The sequence below is a fragment of the Phocoena phocoena genome, chromosome 14 (genome assembly GCF_963924675.1).
Source record: "Phocoena phocoena chromosome 14, mPhoPho1.1, whole genome shotgun sequence".
NCBI classification, from domain to species: Eukaryota; Metazoa; Chordata; class Mammalia; order Artiodactyla; family Phocoenidae; genus Phocoena; species Phocoena phocoena.
In genome coordinates, this window is record NC_089232.1 from 16,571,638 (window position 1) to 16,590,288 (window position 18,651).

The window sequence follows — 18,651 nt, forward strand, 5'->3', positions numbered from 1 at the left end:
GCAATGAACATTTTGGTACATGACTCTTTTTGAATTATGGTTTTCTCAGGATATATGCCCAGTAGTAGGATTGCTGGGTCATATGGTAGTTCTATTTGTAGTTTTTTAAGGAACCTCCATACTGTTCTCCACAGTGGCTGTATCAATTTACATTTGCACCAACAGTGCAAGAGTGTTCCCTTTTCTCCACACCCTCTCCAGCATTTATTGTTTCTAGATTTTTTTTTTTTAACATCTTTATTGGGGTATAATTGCTTTACAATTGTGTGTTAGTTTCTGCTTTATAACAAAGTGAATCAGCTATACATATACATATGCTCCCATGTGTCTTCCCTCTTGCGTCTCCCTCCCTCCCACTCTCCCCATCCCACCCCTCCAGGCTGTCCCAAAGCCCCGAGCTAATATCCCTGTGCCTTGCGGCTGCTTCCCCCTAGCTATCTACCTTACTACGTTTGTTAGTGTGTATATGTCCATGACTCTCTCTCGCCCTGTCAAAACTCACCCTTCCCCCTCCCCATATCCTCAAGTCCGTTCTCCAGTAGGTCTGCACCTCTATTCCTGTCTTATCCCTAGGTTCTTCATGACATTTTTTTTCCCTTAAATTCCATATATATGTGTTAGCATACGGTATTTGTCTTTTTCTTTCTGACTTACTTCACTCTGTATGACAGACTCTAGGTCTATCCATCTCATTACAAATAACTCCATTTCATTTCTTTTTAAGGCTGAGTAATATTCCATTGTGTATATGTGCCACATCTTCTTTATCCATTCGTCCGATGATGGGCGCTTAGGTTCTTTCCATCTCCGGGCTATTGTAAATAGAGCTGCAATGAACATTTTGGTACATGACTCTTTTTGAATTTTGGTTTTCTCAGGGTATATGCCCAGTAGTGGGATTGCTGGGTCATATGGTAATTCTATTTGTAGTTTTTTATGGAACCTCCATACCGTTCTCCATAGTGGCTGAACCAATTCACATTCCCACCAGCAGTGCAAGAGTGTCCCCTTTTCTCCACACCCTCTCCAGCATTTATTGTTTCTAGATTTTTTGATGATGGCCATTCTGACTGGTGTGAGAAGATATCTCATTGTAGTTTTGATTTGCATTTCTCAAATTATTAGTGATGTTGAGCATTCTTTCATGTGTTTGTTGGCAGTCTGTATATCTTCTCTGGAGAAATGTCTATTTAGGTCTTCTGCCCATTTGTGGATTGGGTTGTTTGTTTGTTATTAAGCTGCATGAGCTGCTTATAAATTTTGGAGATTAATCCTTTGTCAGTTGGTTCACTTGCAAATATTTTCTCCCATTCTGAGGGTTGTCTTTTGGTCCTGTTTATGGTTTCCTTTGCTTTGCAAAAGCTTTGAAGTTTCATTAGGTCCCATTTGTATATTTTTGTTTTTATTTCCATTTCTCTAGGAGGTGGGTCAAAAAGGATCTTGCTGTGATTTATGTCATAGAGTGTCCTGCCTATGTTTTCCTCTAAGAATTTGATACTGTCTGGTCTTACATTTAGGTCTTTAAACCATTTTGAGCTTATTTTTGTGTATGGTGTTAGGGAGTGATCTAATCTCATACTTTTACATGTACCTGTCCAGTTTTCCCAGCACCACTTATTGAAGAGGCTGTCCTTTCTCCACTGTACATTCCTGCCTCCTTTATCAAAGATAAGGTGACCATATGTGCATAGGTTTATCTCTGGGCTTTCTATCCTGTTCCATTTATCTATCTTTCTGTGTTTGTGCCAGTACCATACTGTCTTGATTACTGTAGCTTTGTAGTATAGTCTGAAGTCAGGGAGCCTGATTCCTCCAGCTCCGTTTTTCGTTCTCAAGAATGCTTTGGCTATTTGAGGTCTTTTGTTTTTCCATACAAATTGTGAAATTTTTTGTTCTAGTTTTGTGGAAAATGCCAGTGGTAGTTTGATAAGGATTGCATTGAATCTATAGATTGCTTTGGATAGTAGAGTCATTTTCACAATGTTGATTCTTCCAATCCAAGAACATGGTATATCTCTCCATCTGTTTGTATCATCTTTAATTTATTTCATCAGTGTCTTATAATTTTCTGCATACAGGTCTTTTGTCTCCTTAGATAGGTTTATTCCTAGATATTTTATTCTTTATGCTGCAATAGTAAATGGGAGTGTTTTCTTGATTTCACTTTCAGATCTTTTATCATTAGTGCATAGGAATGCCAGAAATTTCTTTGCATTAATTTTGTAACCTGCTACTTTACCAAATTCATTGATTAGCTCTAGTAGTTTTCTGGTATCATCTTTAGGATTCTCTATGTATAGTATCATGTCATCTGCAGACAGTGACAGCTTTACATCTTCTTTTCTGATTTGGATTCATTTTATTTCTTTTCTTCCCAGATTGCTGTAGCTAAAACTTCCAAAACTATGTTGAATAAGAGTGGTGAGAGTGGGCAACCTTGTCTTGTTCCTGATCTTAGTGGAAATGCTTTCAGTTTTTCACCATTGAGGATGATGTTGGCTGGGGGTTTGTCATATATGGCCTTTATTATATTGAGATAAGTTCCCTCTCTGCCTACTCTCTGCAGGGTTTTAATCATAAAAGGTGTTGAATTTTGTCAAAAGCTTTCTCTGCATCTATTGAGATGATCATATTGTTTTTCTCCTTCAGTTTGTTAATATGGTGTATCACATTGCTTGCTTTGTGTATATTGAAGAATCTTTGCATTCCTGGAATAAACCCCACTTGATAATGGTGTATGATCCTTTAAATGTGCTGTTAGATTCTGTTTGCTAGTATTTTGTTGAGGATTTTTGCATCTATGTTCATCAGTGATATTGGCCTGTACTTTTCTTTCTTTGTGACATCCTTGTCTGGTTTTGGTATCAAGGTGATGGTGGCCTCGTAGAAGGAATTTGGGAGTATACCTCCCTCTGCTATATTTTGGAAGAGTTTGAGAATGATAGGTGTTTGCTCTTTGCTAAATGTTTGATAGAGTTCGCCTGTGAAGCCATCTGGTCCTGGGCTTTTGTTTGTTGGAAGATTTTTAATCACAGTTTCAATTTCAGTGCTTGTGATTGGTCTGTTCATATTTTCTATTTCTTCTGGATTCAGTCTTTGTAGGTTGTGCATTTCTAAAGGATTTGTCCATTTCTTCCAGGCTGTCCATTTTATTGGCATAGAGTTGCTTGTAGTAATCTCTCATGATCTTTTGTATTTCTGCAGTATCTGTTGTTACTTCTCATTTTTCATTTCTAATTCTATTGATATGAGTCTTCTCTCTTTTTTTCTTGATGAGTCTGGCTAATGGTTTATCAATTTTGTTTATCTTCTCAAAGAACAGCTTTCAGTTTTACTGATCTTTGCTATCATTTCCATCATTTCTTTTTCATTTATTTCTGATTTGATTTTTATGATTTCTTTCCTTCTGCTAACTTTGGGTTTTTTTTGTTCTTCTTTCTCTAATTGCTTTAGGTGCAGGGTTAGGTTGTTTATTCGAGATGTTTCCTGTTTCTTAAGGTAGGACTGTATTGCTATAAACTTCCTTCTTAGAACTGCTTTTGGTGCATCCCATAGAACTTGGGTCATCGTGTCTCCATTGTCATTTGTTTCTGGGAATTTTTTTATTTCCTCTTTGATTTCTTCAGTGATCACTTCATTATTAAGTAGTGTATTGTTTAGCCTCCATGTGTTTGTATTTTTTACAGATCTTTTCCTGTAATTGATATCTGGTCTCATAGCATTGTGGTCAGAAAAGATACTTGATGCAATTTCAATTTTCTTAAATTTACAAAGGCTTGATTTGTGACCCAAGATATGATCTATCCCAGAGAATATTCCATGAGAACTTGAGAAAAATGTGTATTCTGTTGTTTTTGGATGGAATGTCCTATAAATATCAATTAAGTCCATCTTGTTTAATGTATCATGTAAAGCTTGTGTTTCCTTGTTTGTTTTCATTTTGGATGATCTGTCCATTGGTGAAAGTGGGGTGTTAAAATCCCCTATTATGAATGTGTTACTGTCGATTTCCCCTTTTATGGCTGTTAGTATTTGCCTTACGTATTGAGGTGTTCCTATGTTGGGTGCATAAATATTAACAATTGTTACATCTTCTTGGATCGATCCCTTGATCATTATGTAATGTCCTTTTTGTCACTTCTCATAGTCTTTATTTTAAAGTCTATTTTGTCTGGTATAAGAGTTGCTACTCCAGCTTCCTTTTGGTTTTCATTTGCATGAAATATCTTTTTCCATCCCCTTAGTTTCAGTCTGTATGTGTCTCTAGGTCTGAAGTGGGTCTCTTGTAGACAGCATATGTAAGGGTCTTGTTTTTGTATCCATTCAGCCAATCTGTGTCTTTTGGTGGGAGCATTTAGTCCATTTACATTTAAGGTGATTATCGATATGAATGCTCCTATTCCCGTTTTCTTAATTGTTTTGGGTTCATTATTGTAGGTCTTTTCCTTCTCTTGTGTTTCTTGCCTAGAGAAGTTCCTTTAGTAGTTGTTGTAGAGCTGGTTTGGTGGTGTTGAACTCTCTTAGCTTTTGCTTGTCTCAAAAGATTTTAATTTCTCCATCAAATCTGAATGAGATCCTTGCGGGGTAGAGTAAACTTGGTTGCAGGATTTTCTCCTTCATCACATTAAATATGCCCTGCCAGTCCCTTCTGGCTTGCAGAGTTTCTGCTGAAAGATCAGCTGTTAACCTTATGGGGATTCCCTTGTGTGTTATTTGTTGTTTTTCTCTTGCAGCTTTTAATATGTTTTCTTTGTATTTAAATTTTGACCATTTGATTAATATTTGTCTTGGCGTATTTCTCCTTGGATTTATCCTCTTTGGGACTCTCTGTGCTTCCTGGACTCGATTAACTATTTCCTTTCCCATATTAGGCAAGTTTTCAACTATAATCTCTTCAAATATTATCTCAGTCCCTTTCTTTTTCTCTTCTTCTTCTGGAACCCCTATAATTCGAATGTTGGTGTGTTTAATGTTGTCCCAGAGGTCTCTGAGACCGTCCTCAGTTCTTTTCATTCTTTTTTCTTTATTCTGCTCTGCAGTAGTTATTTCCACTATTTTATCTTCCAGGTCACTTATCCGTTCTTCTGCCTCAGTTATTCTGCTATTGATCCTATCTAGAGTATTTTTTCATTTCATTTATTGTGTTGTTCATCATTGTTTGTTTCATCTTTAGTTCTTGTAGGTCCTTGTTAAATGTTTATTGCATTTTGTCTATTCTATTTCCAAGATTTTGGATCATCTTTACTATCATTATTCTGAATTCTTTTTCCGGTAGACTGCCTATTTCCTCTTCATTTGTTAGGTCTGGTGGGTTTTTGCCTTGCTCCTTCATCAGCTGTTTATTTATCTGTCTTCTCATTTTGCTTATCTTACTGTGTTTGTGGTCTCCTTTTTGCAGGCTGCAGGTTCGTAGTTCCCATTGTTTTTGGTGTCTGTCTCTAGTGGCTAATGTTGGTTCAGTGGGTTGTGTAGGCTTCCTGGTGGAGGGGACTAGTGCCTGTGTTCTGGTGGATGAGGCTGGATCTTGTCTTTCTGGTGGGAAGGTCCACGTCTGGTGGTGTGTTTTGGGGTGTCTGTGGACTCATTATGATTTTAGGCAGCCTCTCTGCTAATGGGTGGGGTTGTGTTCCTGTCTTGCTAGTTGTTTGGCATAGGATGTCCAGCACTGTAGTTTGCTGGCCGTTGAGTGAAGCTGGGTGCTGTTGTTGAGATTGAGATCTCTGGGAGATTTTCGTCATTTGATATTATGTGTAGCGGGGAGGTCTCTTGTCGACCAATGTCCTGAAGTTGGCTTTCCTAACTCAGAGGCACAGCACTGACTCCTGGCTGCAGCACCAAGAGCCTTTCATCCACACAGCCAGATATGTGGTGGGTCCCCCACACCCTGGGAGGTCTGAGGTCCTCTGCCAGTGCCCAGCAGGTGCTCTGTAGGCATTGTTCCACGTGTAGATATACCTCCAGTGTATCCGTGAGGAGGAAGGCGATCCCTGCTTCTCACTCCTCTGCCATCTTCCTGGCAGCTCTAGAATCTAGTTCTTAAACTCCTTCTTTCTAAAATTATGTTGTCTTATTTGCATTCTCTTTCTAGGAACTATAAGAGTGGTGTGGCAAGATGGGCTTGGTGAAATCTCAGTCTCACTGGAAAATTTATCCTATTTTGGGAGCCAAACTGGGTCCATAAGAATGAAGGATCTATTCTGGGAACTTAAGTGTGCCTTTGTCTAGGCCTAAGGGGAATTATCCTTTCACATTGACTCAGTGTATTTTCCCTGTTCTGGGGAACCACACTTATGCCAGCAGCTGATGTCTCCTGAGGGCAAGTAAAGTGAATTTATTCCATGGCATTTGTCTCTATTACAATTACAAAAGTGACATCTCCACCCACACCACCACCAGTCTCCCACCTGAGAAGATAATTTTCTTGAGGGCTTTTTCATTTTTAGCAATGTTTTAGTGCATAGCACAATGCCTTTTATGTAGCAGAAATTCAAAAATTACTTGTTGAATATGTGAAGCACACAGAGAGATGATAAATAAAAGCTTACAAATCCTTGATTAGCTCCCCATGATCACAAAGATTCATAGAGCAAAGTTGTAGGCATTGTTTAGGAATTTGGGAAACTATTTAACTATTTTAAGCAGTAAAATGACAATGAAATTTCCACATGCATATGCCCTTTCTGGCTACAAAATGGATAATAAATTTTCATGATATGGAATTGGATGGTGAGACCAGTAATACAGTTATTACTCTATATAAAAGTGGTCTCAATGGAGAAGGAGGGAAGTGGACACATTCAAAATAGTTCTATGAGACATAATTAATAGGCCTTTGTTATGAGTTATGTGTGAGCAGGGAGGGAAAAAGAAGTTTCAAGGATAATTCAGCTTTTCACTTTGGGCATTTGTATGAATGTTTGTGCTGATTATAAAAATAAACAGAGAGGAGAAGAGAGGCTTGGAGAAAGCATGAATTCAGTTTGCGGACTCTTCTTTTGAAGTATTCTTGAAATTTCTGAATGAAATATTTTATCAGGTTGTATATAATATATGACTTTTTAGGTCAGAAAGATGTTTGTGCAGGGACTAATAGTTTAGAGGTTATCAGTGTTGAATAATCTGCACCATAGGCATAGATAAGGTGGCCTAGGGAGAAAAACAAAGAATCCTAGAAATGAGGCTTAGAAATTCCATTATTCACCATCATCGTAGAGAATAATGAGACACAGACTGAGAAAGTTCCTCCAGAGCAGGAGAAATAGGCTCCAATGTCATGGAAGACAAAGAAAGAAAATTTTAAGAAATGGATAATAAGGTATATTTGAGGTGCTTCTGGGGTTTAGCAACGTATAGCTAAGTGGTGACTTTAGCAAGAGCACTTGTGTTCATCTTGTCTGAGTCCAAAGGGGAATGATGGTAGATTGAGTAAGGAATAAAAGATAGGAGGTGAAAAAATGAAAACTAAGTGAAGAAAACCATTTTTTGGAAAAGTAGGCATTGTTTTGCCTACATAGATCCTTCATTCTTATGGACCTTTGAAGGGAGGGGAAAAAACATTACAACCCCCAACCCCATTCCCCACCAAAATAAAGATGAGCTGGGAAAGTTGTGTGTGTTTCTTTGGTTGTTTCAACGTTTGCCTGCTTAAACTCCTTGGTTTTAAGATGGGAGAGACTTGAACATGTTTACATTTTTCTGGTTAGCAACTTTTTGTGAAAAAAACAAGATGGAAGACATCTCAGAGAACACAACTGTCAATCTTTAGGTAATTTATAGGCTCAGACACAAAGTCCGTACAGAGATCCCTAAACAAACATTTGTTGATATGAATTCGTGCAACACCAACCAGCTGTTACGAATCTGTCTGGACTGTGAGCCCAAGGACACTCATACTTCTCTTTGTTTTTCTCCCCACTATATTAACATCAGTGAATGGAACTCAGTCAATTTTGAACAGTCACATCCATCTTCTGCTCATTTCCCATTGCTTAGCAGTTCCTGGCAGAGAAGACACTCCCTTTAACTATTTGTTGGATAAATAGTTAGATGAATAAGTAAGTAAGGGAAATAAATCCAATAATGCAGGCCCTCAAGAAGCCTCTGATAGGTGTTTTCTTAATTCTACAATGTCAGAGAGTATGAAGGCCATGAGATTAATGTTCTATATATGTTTTATTCACCTGGAAATTTCTGTATTCCTTGAAGAGGACCATAGAGATAACAGAATCATACATTTCCCCTTCTGTGTCTTGTCAGTCTATTTGATCTGATACAGGTCTAATGGCTTTGATTATCCTAATGGTTACTTATTTTAGGTTTTTTACATTTTTTCCTCGACTTGGTTTGCTTTCATGCAGGTACCTGTGAGCAAGGACATTCACACACAGCATTAATTTGTATTACTAACTTTAAATGAAAAAAATGTATGTATTTCAGATGAACTTAATACCATTTTCTTTTGATTCTTTTTTTTTTTCCGGTACGCAGGCCTCTCACTGTTGTGGCCTCTCCATTTGCGGAGCACAGGCTCTGGATACGTAGGCTCAGCTACCATGGCTCACTGACCCAGCCGCTCCACGGCATGTGAGATCTTCCCAGACCAGGGCATGAACCCGTGTCCCCTGCATCGGCAGGCAGACTCTCAACCACTGCACCACCAGGGAAGCCCTGGTTTTTTTCTTCTTTATCTCTTCTTTTCTTTTCACTATGTGTTAGATGTGCAAGAATGCTTCCAATCAGTATATTCTAACATATTCCTGCATATTTTCATTTGTGTGCATGTGTGGGTGTGTTTTAAAATTAATCTGTTAGAGGTCTCTAGAACTTGTTGAATGGGAGATTTTACCACAGGTTTCCTTGCCCAGAAGCCCACACAGGTGTAGAAAAGGATTGGTAGACATTTACATAACCAAATCTTTAATTAACCTGTCCTTTTGACCCCAGGTCTCAAGTTCACCTCCTTGGAACCCAGTGCATCACAACTTATCAAGGTTTCTGCTGGGCTGACCACCTCTTTCATTGGCTCTGATCCTTCACGCCACATGATTAAGGATACAGCTTCTTCTCCATAGATTTATCAACTCTTCTTCCATTTATTCTCTCTCGATGTAGAAATTTGTTGAATGTTTAGTAGTTAATGACCTCATCATGTTTTCTTATTATGGATTTACACCTTTTAATTTTTTTGCATAATTTTAATATAGCCTTAGGAAAAAAGGAGATACGCTTGCATGACTATATCAGTAACTATAATAAGGTGCTATGTTCGACTTTGAAGTTAGGTTTATTTTCATTCTTTTAAAATGTATCACTCCCTTAGGGTAGAGATGGCAACTTCACATACTCTAAAGGCAGCTGGTTGTCGTAAGAAATTAGGGACCAAGCTGCTTGTATTGCACTGAGTTTAAGTCCTTGCAAATTGCACTGTCTTTTAAAATAGTGCAGTCACAGACACAGAACTTGTCTGTGGAACTCATATTGCTTCTAGTTTACAGATTCTCATTAAGACAATTAAGGACAATAATCAATGGAACATTTTTATTGATTATGCAAGATCTAGCAAAAGTACAATACACAAATTAAAGCATGCACTATATTTGTACACATTCTTTGGGGATTTTATGCTCCTGTTTATAATATAGAGGATTTTAAATGTGACATTATACCGTTAAAATACAGTATAATGTAATATCCATAGCTCTTTCCAATATACTATTGCATTTGGGTTTTTGAGTCTAACAGAAATGTTATGAAGTACACACACAAAAAGAGGAAAATAAAATGTCATATCTTAATTTCGGAGCTGTGAGTATTTGAGTTTAAGATGAATTATCTCAGGTCATGCAACTCTAGGGCAAAATTTAAATATATGTTAATGACTTTTCCAATGTTTATCTATCCCACTGCCCTGTCTGCTAAATCCAGTGGTACATACCTCCTATCAATACTTATATAAGCCTTTAGAAGAATTTAATAAATTCTAGGCATTCTTAGAGTCTCAGTATATAAATGTCTGCATAATGAAATTTAAATGTGTTCTGCCTAGCAAATTGTTTTTGTTTCTACTTACTAATTATGCTTCAAATTCCATCATGAAAATTTTATTTTATTTGATCTCTGTAGGTATTTTGTCCACCTTAAAACAGGTTCTTCTAAGATATAAAATTTTAAATGTATCCAAACTGAGTTGGAACATATTCATACAGATTCAAAACAGTTTGGAAAAGAGAGAAGATGGGAGAAGATAGTAAGCTACTATCCTCCAAAATGTATTTGAAATGTTATTATTTTTTGCAAGTGTTTGTCTAAAGGGTAGATTTGGGGCACTAAAGGAAAACAAAATGTCATTTTGTGAATTTGGTTAGTATCAGTCTATTCTGAGGATATATAAGTAGCCCTATCTTTACAACACATTCACTAGCCATTTGCAATTGCAATTCAAGCTACCATATTAATGGGAGAGAATGAATGATGTCCTTCCAAACAGCTCTTTACTTTCTGTCTTTTTTTTGCTGAATCCTCCTCTTTATGACTATTTTAAATAGAAACTGGATTTATTTACAGTAATTAATGAGAGTGGGAGTCATATCTACTTGGCTAACTAGAGTGATTCTTTGCAGGTCAATGAGTGAGTAATTGAACAAATTATTGTACAGTCAATTCAATCCCACAAACAATTTGAACATGCTTCAAAAAAACCAGGTTATTCCTATCAGTGGAGTTAAGCACATCACAGTAGTTCTGGGATGTCTGTATAAAGGTTCTAACAGATCAATAGCATTTTGATTTCCTTATACTAGTGATAGAAGCATAAAGAGAGTGAAACTAAGTCTCAAGAGACCATTTTGAGTTCTGATTCTTCTATTAATTACCTGTATGAAACTTGGAAGACACAAAGAACATAGACAGGAAAGCAAGGGTTAAGGGAGACATAAAGCTTCAATCTGAGGTGCTTCTCTTTAGAAAGGTAGTGCTTATTAAATCTGAAGCAATGCTTCCAAATACCAGCTGTACAGGCTAAGTACTCTGGTGTACAGATATTTCTTGAGTAGCTATGAAGCTAAACCCGAGATTTCTTTCATACCCAACATGTTTAGAACACTCTATTGAGTCATGAAAGCCATGAAGGATGGCTTTGTGATATGTCGACTTGGTTAGGCTGAAATATATTCCCCAGAATTCCCTTCCTAGTATTTTTTATAGAGTGGACTACAAAGGAGATTCTCTCCTGAGATTAGGTGGGCAGTGGAAGACAGCAGCCGTGTTCTAGCATGCCATTTTGTCTCCTAGTTATTCAATCAAACACTAGTTTAGTATAGATGCTGCTATAAAGGTATTTTGCAGATGTAATTCAAATCATGGATTAGTTGATTTTGAGAGAAGTAACTGATCTTGAGCCAGGTGTGTATGTGTGTTTAGCTCCGTGACAGAGATTTCTGACTTCGGCAGGATAACTTATTAGGCCAGAGACATCAAGAATTGTTAGGGTTCCTGCTCATGGGGTTACAGGCTACACATAATCTTCCCTTCCTTCCTGTCTGTGGACTCTGGATTACAATATTACTTATGTGAGGACAGTCTTATGACTGCTTAGCGAGCTCCCATAATTTCCTACAAAAATAAATATATATTTTATTTTATATATTATAAATACATAAATAATTTGTTTTAGTTATTATGTATAATAAATATATAAATAAAGTAAATATACATGCATGTATAGATTATATAACTATAAATTTCTCTATGTATATAATCTATACATGCATGTATAGATTATATAACTATAAATTTCTCTCTTTTTACTTTTTCTTTTTTTCTCTCCTGTGCATGAAAAAGAGAAGTGTTTCTAAGTAGCTAAGTTATATAAATATAAAAAAAAATACGTGTGTGTGTGTGTGTATTCTATTTGTTCTGCTTTGTGGCTTGAACTCTGAAGGATATACCATGTGAAGTGTATTGAGAAGTCACCGGAACTCAGGAACCTGGAATCTCAAATCTCATCTACAAATGACTCATTCACTCTTCTAAAAGGAACAACAGAGAAATGAGCACAGAACAATAAATTGAGCATTCTACTAGCCCTACAATAGATTGAGCCCTAAATTCTAGAGTACAACTTGAATGACTTAAGACTATAAGACAAGGGTTGTCCAACTTGACTACATATTAAAATAAACTAAGATATTTTTATAAAAAGTATACCCGTATTTGGGCTCCACACACATAAACTCTGATTTAATTGACTTGTGTGGAGTAGGAGCCAGGAATAGGTATTTTTATAGACCTCCACATGCTGGTCAAGTTGAGATCTACTGTGCAGGTCAAGTGAAGTATTTACTTTTCTCAGTTAGAGGTAGGACCAGATACCAAGTTCTCTACTTAGCCAGGACCTAATCTATTATCCTCTGCAACTTATCACCATATGGTAAGAACAGACCAGGACATTAAGTGACAGAAAATGAGGAAACATCATTTTATTAAGGCATCAAAACAAAACTACTCACCTTGGACATTTTCAGACTGAGATATTTCCCAAAAAAGAACTGCCCTCTAGTCCATACTTTGAAAAATTTTCAAGAAAGGAGCTCATTAATAGGGTATAAAAACCTTATCAGGCTAAAACTTGAATCACTGTAATTCTTACACTAAAATTTTACTCACATACACTGCATCTCAGTAGAATGCCTTTTCCTCTGACCATTCCTCAACCTTGGCAGAGGAACGAAGATAGGGGTAGGGAATCTGAGACTACTTATCCTAGACACTAACATTGTGCATCTAAATTTATTCAGCATGTGGGAATAATGAAGGAATAACACTGAACTCTATTCTTATCTACAGAACCTTCATTGAAGAACAAAGCAGTGAAACAATGATTCTAATTATGATGATAAAGAGGTCAGGTTAGAGTTCAATTGAGCCAGAGCGAGAAACTGCAGTTTTATTATCCTTTCTTCCTTCGTTCATCCTTTATTTTCATAAGAGTTTAGTATGGCTATTAGGATAGAAAGTTGAAGTCAGCTTATCCCATTTCCAGTTATCTGAATATTAACAGTGTGAAAAAAAAAGATATTTTTCTATAAATGACCAAAATTGAATCAGTACACTAGGAACTTTTGGGAAAGATACAGTTAGAATTTCTACAGGCAAGCCAGCCCCAGGTAACACTGTGAAATTGGTGGAGCTTGTTTTCTCAGTTTCCATTAGTCTACCCTCCCATAGTCTACCCAGTTTACATTATCCATTCATTGGTTATCTTTCTACTTTTCCACACCTACATATAAAAACATCATTCCTGGAAAAAATAAAAAATAATAATATGAAATATCCATTTATTAAGCACTTTAAGCCAGGTAATGAGTTAAGCATGGTACTAAGTTAAGGATTTTTAAAATATATATATATATATATATATATATATATATATATATATACATATATATTTATTTTTAATCTTTATATTGACTTGAGCAAATAGATATAATTATCCCAATTTTACTGAGTGAAATTGAGATTCACAGAGATTAAGTTTCATGTCTAAGTTCACACAAGTAGAAAGCAGTACATCCAGAATTAAGATCCAGATTTGATGAATTCCAAAGCACACCTACTTATTCCCCAGGAGATAGAGATCCTGCTTTCTTTTATGCCACAACAACCAAAAACTTCTAGTTCTTACCCCATTTGTATAATAGTAATTAAAATTTACCTATCTGTATTTAACTTTCTTGGGGATACTTTTCTCCTTTGTAAAGTTTCTCCCTGCATCCATATTATTTTGATATTGGCAAACAAACATAATAACTTATCCAAATTATGTAATTGCTTTTTAAAGTGAGGATTCATTGCTCTAATCTAATCTAATGTCTAATAGAAGACATGGCTAATAACTTAGTGCCTATCTATATTGGGACTGATAGAAGAAATATACAGGACCACAGAATATACCATAGTATAACATAAGATGATAAAATTGAAGGATTGAAAATATTACAATGAAAAATATAAGATAATGCTAATAAAAATAAAATTGTTTCCTACTGGCTTGACATATTTATAACCATTCTGGGCAAACAAACACATGAACATTTTCAATAGGATTTTGTTGAATTATCTTAGTGGACTAGATTAAAAATATAAGAACATAAGTGCCAAATAATAATGGAAGAATCTCTCTTTTTTTCTCTTGTGTTTTCTCTTTTTCTCTCTCATGGGGTATAAAGGCTCACATCCTATAGGTGATTCAATAATGAAAAAAGAATCACATTGTTAAACAATTCAAAAATTTTAGTTAGTAGGGATATAACAATTACAATATCCAAGATATATTTTTGCTACTTGAATGTAAAAATGGTCTAGTAATACTTTTACAGAGCAGTTTCTAACTGTGGATTTTGAATTAGTTTTTTTGAGTCTCGTTTTTTTTTTTTTTTTTTTTCACGTTTGAATATCTTCTCTTGACTTGTTCTACCAGATGTAAATTGTGCTACTGAGACCCCTAAAAATGAGTTCCCCTGCTGAGTTCATGATTCTCTCCATCCAAAACTTTATTCTCATTTTTGTCCTGCCCCTGTTCTCCTCAGGATTGATGAATATCAAACAAAAGGTGGATTGAAACCAAGAAAGATCCCTGTGGGGCCTTAGAAGGTACAAAAGCCTCTCATTGTCCCCTGTTTCTTGTTTGTAGGAAAAAAAAAAAGTCTTTAGTCTCCTAGGCCTTCCCGGAATTCCCCAAGAGCAAGCTCAAGCACTTAGTTATCAGGACAATAGAATCACAGGACACCTAGTTCCTCCTGATGGGATATAGATAACAATCTGATGCATATCTTTGAGTTTTTCTGCAGAAACTAAGCCCTCACCCCACCCCACCCTGCCCAGATCAACATGCTGAGCACAAGCACATAGTCCCCAAACTGGTTGGAACCAGAATGTTGAAATTCCAGAAACATTACCCTGTTACCTCACAACCAACCAATCAGAATAAGGTCAAGAAGCTGATCAAACATGCTACAACACTCTCCCCTAACACTGTCTTTAAAACCCTTGCCTGAAAGCCATTGGGGAGTTCTAGTCTTTTGAGCAAGAGCTTCCCATTCTCCTTGCTTGTTGCCCTGCAAATAAACCCTTACATTGTTGCAAGCAAGAGTTTGGCTTTCTGAACTGCAGGCACTTGAGCTCTTGCTTGATAACACTACCTGTCTTCTGAAAAACAAAATGCATGTTGCTTATCAACTTCTGGAACTTTTCCTCATAAATATACATGTTTCCCTGATCAATACCATATCTTAAGAATAAGTGGGCATGTGTTGAAATGAGGGCTCCAAGCAAGTATGAGTAAAATATTGGGGAGAAATAAGCCAACCTTCAAGGAGGGACTCTGGGGCTCAAAGGAAAGTGATGAAACTACATGACATTTAAAATCCAGGCTAGGAAGGTAAAAGCATCCAGAGCAATCAAATTGATGAATTTTTAGAGGATTTAGTTACTTGGGCTATAGGCTTAAAGATAAGCTAGGCTGATGAATCTGCTAGGTAAACCATCTAAGTAGGAGGGCTACAATGTTATTATTTAAACTGGCTTTCTGCTTATTGTCAGGCACCCAGAGCACAGAAACCAGGCTGCTGAAGATGAGAGAATTGTAAAACCCCACTGACTAATTAACAAACAACAGATATTCTATCAATTAGTGTTTTGCTGGTTTTGAGTCTGAGTGAGATTAATTCCTCAAGTGTTTTGTAATTATCACAGCATTCAGCAACATGGACTTAACAAGCATAAATGATATCCAACTGACTGTTCTATAGGCCACTCATTCTTTCCCAAATTGCTCTCTTATTTTTATATCTGCTAAAAATGTTTCTTCTATATTCCTTCATTTACTCCCCAGTCTTCCAAATTATTGAGCTGTGACTATCCTTAACTGTTCCTGCTCCTTCACACTTAAATCCAATACTTAATTAATCAACTATCCTCCCCCTAAATCATGGAAAGATTGCTTTATTAGTTTATATCCCACCACCAAAGATCTACTACAAACTTCTTCCTAGCTATTCTGAAATTTTGGAAAATCTTTTGGATATTTTGGACCTTTCTTAAAAGTAGTCCTGGTGTTTTTTTATTTTAATCACAAAGGCAGGGGTTTGACAGCTCTACCATTATTTAGTGAATTTTATTTGGTAAAGTAATATGAATTCATTTAACATCAGATTCTTCCAAAAGTGGAAGCAATACTTTTTCAAAAGTTGCACTGCACATGAAACTCTCCAAGTGCATGTATGACAGTAGGCATTCCAGAAGATTGGGTGCAGTCTGAACTTTTGCTGTCACTCTTTTAGGACACACATTTGATCAACTAGTTGTCTAGTTAAAAACTCAAAATTTTACCCAATAAATTATAACATTTAATCCTTACTCCCAAACTTCCTTACCACCATCATTTCCTCACCATTCAACTTACACTAGATTTAATGGCATTTTTAATACTTTAAGATGAAGTAAATGAGACCCAAACAAAAATCCATTAATTATAGTTTCCTGCCTCAAGGTGAAAAAAATCAGGAACCTGTCTTTATGATCAGGCAAGAGCACATGTCCCCAGAAGAACAGGAGTGGGGACATGTCAGGACTCCATTTCCATAGGAACTCAGATAATAGTCATTTGTATCCAGCATACCTAGCCCTGTGCCAGGAAGTTATGAGTTCAGGGATGTTTGTTGCATGAATGGTTGATTGATTTTCAGTGAGGTTATGTTGTATCACACTCTCTTTAATAAATATTTAGTTCCTGTCTCATTTTTTAGAAACTGCTTTAAGTTCAGGTTAGCTTATCTTTAAATTATTCTGTGGTCTTCTAACCTACCAGGAAGGACACATACTGCCTGATATTGATCTCTTTCTAATATTAATTGGTATAAAGACTCTCTCTCTCTCAAATCTCTTTCTTTGTGATCCAGTATTGAAGGAAGTTTGATCCTATCTATCTATCTATCTATCTATCCACCTATCTACCTATGAATGATTGGTTATTAACTTGTACAGTAAATCAGATTATTTTTGCTACATTTTTTAGCTAAATATTTGTAGTTAAGTATTCAAGCAAAGTGTTTTGCTTTGCACATATATTTGATGCAGAGAGAAATTATCCTTTGCTTCTGTTCAAATGACCTTTCACCAAACCTTTTTATGGGGGGGTGACAATGGTAGAAAAATGAGTACTAATAAACATGAAAAATCCTTTTCCTCTTGTTCAATATCTCATGGTAACAAAATCAACATTCTCATGAACTAAGAGCCCTAAGATCAGATAATAAAGATTTTTTTTCCAGAAAAAAAATACATATTTTAAACCACAAGTATTTCAAAATAAGAGCAATTCTCAATTTCATTTAACACCTCTTACTTATATGCTATGCTTTGTCCCTGACCTTGTGTCCTCTGTTGAGAAGATTTCTGATCCCACAGATCTTCTTATTCAGTGACTACTGGTCTTACAATGTCTCACGGTTTTCTGTATTTTCCACTTGCAACATATTTGTGAATTGTCTTTATTTCAGGTAAGCTATGTTTAGTGGTATTGAATCTAAAGATCTTGTAGTTACATCCACAATCAAATGGAATATCAGATGATTAATTTATCATCTCAATCACTGTATAGTTACCTGTATTTCACGGCAACAATGAACACTCTTCACTTTTATTATTTGAGAATTTTTAGAGTTGAAAGAGGACTTAGACATAGGATACAGAACACTTTCATCACCACAAGAATTCTTCATACTATTCTTTTATAGCTGTATTCAATCCCACCCCCCAACCTTTGTCTGAATGCCTTGAAATCACTAACCTGTTCACCTATTCTAATTCTTTTAGCACAGGGAGATCAGCTTGATGCTTTGTGATGACCTAGAGGGGTGGAATATGGAGGGTGGGAGGGAGGCTCAAGAGGGAAGAGATATGGGGATATATGTATACATATAGCTGATTCACTTTGTTGTACAGCAAAAACTAACACAATATTGTAAAGCAATTATAGTCCAATAAAGATGTAAAAAAATATATGTTCTGTAAGTGGAAGCATGCAGTATGTAACCTTAATGGATTAGATTCTTTCATTTAGCTTTATTCTCTGGAGATACATCCAGGTTGTTGCACATAGCAATAACATTTTCCTGATCACCATTGATTCATGTCTTTTGCCCATTTTCTAATTGGATTTTTTGTTTGTTTGTTTGTTTTTTGTGGTACACAGGCCTCTCACTGTTGTGTCCTCTCCCGTTGCTGAGCACAGTCTCCGGACGCGCAGGCTCAGTGGCCATGGCTCACGGGCCCAGCCGCTACGCGGCATGTGGGATCTTCCCAGACCGGGGCATGAACCCGTGTCCCCTGCACTGGCAGGCGGACTCTCAACCACTGCACCACCAGGGAAGCCCGGATTGTGTTTTTTAATTTATATTCTGTGAGTTCTTTATATATTCCACTTTTATCTTTTTGATATCCCTTCTACTGCTCACTTGGGGTTTAGTTTGCTTAATTTTTTCTAGCTTTTTGTGGTGGGAGATTAGATTATTTAAATTGTGACAGTTTCTCTATTCTAACACATACATATATTGCTTTAAGCTTCCCTTTCAACACTACTTTAACTGTGTCCAT